General features: G+C 43.8%; 1 protein-coding gene across 1 annotated transcript in view; it reads right to left on the reverse strand.

The window, feature by feature from the left end:
* The window catches only part of RASGEF1A (RasGEF domain family member 1A), a 285,915-nt gene that overhangs the window by 200,370 nt on the left and 82,982 nt on the right, over positions 1–2,563 (reverse strand). The gene's annotated exons all lie outside the window — the stretch shown is intronic.

Below are 2,563 nucleotides of genomic sequence, written 5' to 3' on the forward strand. Positions count from 1 at the left end.
ATCTGTTCGCTACTGTGCCCCAGAGAGTTAAAGATGAGCTGTAAAAATGGTTTCCTATGACAATTCTGCTGTGTTTTCCTCTTCAGAAAGTCTATAGTGGGACAGTAGAAATGTGAGATTTTGAGTTACTTAATTTTAGTAGTGATAAATGGAATGGATGACAGTTGAATTCATTGTCCTACATGCGCAGGATTTGTAAGTGCACAAAGTAGGCAGTCTAGGGCCCCAATCTTCCTCCTTTTTGCTCTGTGTGGGTACAGAACAACCTACTGATTCAAGGGCTATGAGGGACACAGCCAAATAAATTATGGGCTACAGTGCGTGTGTATTCTGAAAGTTGTTAGTGACTTGTTTTAAATCTGTCCTTCTAAAAGCAGCACTGTGGGTGTTGATGAACATCCGCATCTGAGTTTGGGATTAAACTTTTCAGCCTGTTTTTATAATTGTATTGCTAACCTTGGCAGCCAGTAGCCAGGGTTTGCCTAGCTATCTTGTCCAAACCCCTTTCTGAATCCATGGATTGGGGGTCTTTTACTTCTGCATTGATGCTGGAAATAGTGCAGAATATTGTTGACAGAGCACATGCGTTGGAGGTGGGAAAGGAGGGTGAATTGGACACAGCTGGTTTTGAACGAGCATGTGAAGGGTGAACTGCTGACAGAGAATGGTACTTCCTTTTCTGATTTGTTTCTGGGAGTTAGAACTGTGGGAGTCCAAAACCCCAACATTTTTCCATGCTCCTGCAACCTGAAACAGAGTTTTCCACTGTTCTACCAAGCAGTGCGCCTATCCTGGATTGGAATGTGAGGCCAATCCAAGTCACGTTTCGACTTGGGAGAGGAGGGATGGCTGAGCCACTATCTCCTATTACATGTTGCCCTCTCATGGGTAATAACCACGTGACCTGATCTTCAGAGATGCATCTCCCGTGGATCCAGGTGGGCATTACGGCTGCTCAGCCCCTCTGAAAATCAGAGCAGGAAGTGAATCATCAGTTATTAATTTGTTTGAAATGGATTCCTTTCCTTCATTTCTAGCTGAAGCAATCTGAAGTAAATGAAATTCAGTTCAGAGCCATTCAGACACCTGTGGTGGTGTAACTGTGATTTTATCTTGTTACGGACTCTTAAGTTCCTCTCCTGGACAGAGGGTAGGAAACTAACATAGGGCTTGTTTATCACATTGGTCTAGATCAGTGATGAGCAACCGAGGCTAGTGTGTGGGGCTGCATGAGAGGCCCTTCTTCATCTCAGTGGGCCATAAGATTGTTGTAACCATAACGATCTCCTGGGATAGAGTAGTTTTGCTAACAGCACTGGTGTACCTAGAATTTGCAGGGTGATGATTGAACCATAGTAGTGCTTTGATTGGATGCAGAGAGAGCATATGGCTCTCAGCCAGTCAGCATGCACCTCACCTTATGTGCCCTGGCTTTACGTGCATGTCACTTTAATAACACCAGTAGGAAAAAAACCTATGTGGACAGAAATGAGCAGAATCCGGCAACTTTGAGCATGGGGAACGATAAACTAAGTATCTCCCTTGGGCTGTAGGTTGCCCACCACTGGTCTAGGTATTGATATGGCTTTCACCACGGTTGTACTGGAGTGCTAAAACCCTACCCGTACTTCCTGGGATTATGTTTGAAGGAGGATGATTCAGTGCTGACTGCATGTTTTGTCTAGGAGCCATCACACTGTGTATACCCTGGGAATGATGGCTCATGGCAAGTAAGATGGGCTTTGTAGAGGGTACATCTTATTTTGATATGCTGCATAAATTCTAAGCTGGACAAAAGCCCCATTGCCTGTGTTGCTTTTGGGCCATGGAGCCTAAAAGCAAGGACAAAAGCGCCAGGCCCCTCTCCTAGGGCTATCCTGAGCTCTTTGGGGTAAGAGGTTTTTTACAGTGTTTTGAAACTATCCCACATTCTCCAGTGCATCATGCTGCACAGAGCAGAATCTGTTTCCTAGGCTACATCTACACTGTAGAGTTTTTGCGCCAAAACAGCCCAAGAAGCCTGCAATGTAGAAGTAGCCTAGCTAGTGAGTAAGCTGTTCAAGAACTTTAAGAAAACAAACCTGTTCAACCTTAGAGGAACTCTTTAATGAATGTCAGCAAAGAAATCCTGAGCTGTTAAATGTCTGGTCTGCTCTCACAAAGCGTTCTGCCTCTCTTCCCCAGCTAGTCGCCACCAAAGGTAAAAACCACAGTCTCCAAATGTAAGGAGAAAAATATTGGCAGCTCTCAGGTTTGCTTTTCATCCCATGCTTGATGGGAAAAAGCTAGTTTTCAAGCTTTTCCAAGTCAGCCTTTAGGGGCTTATTTACCAGACTTTGAATCTCTGGCAAACTATTTCCCGCAGCTCCAGCTATATGACGCAGAATTCATTTGGATTCCATGTTCAGTTTTTGATGTACTGTCCAAATTTAGCATGAGCAGAGTCTGCAGATTTAAAAAAAAATTGTTCTGGCTGTTACAAGCATCATTTTGAATGGTCTTTTTAAGGCACTCCCTCTAAATACTTTGTTATAAATAATGCACAATGCTTGTTATTGTGAGG

This window comes from Pelodiscus sinensis, chromosome 8 (assembly GCF_049634645.1).
Source record: "Pelodiscus sinensis isolate JC-2024 chromosome 8, ASM4963464v1, whole genome shotgun sequence".
NCBI classification, from domain to species: Eukaryota; Metazoa; Chordata; order Testudines; family Trionychidae; genus Pelodiscus; species Pelodiscus sinensis.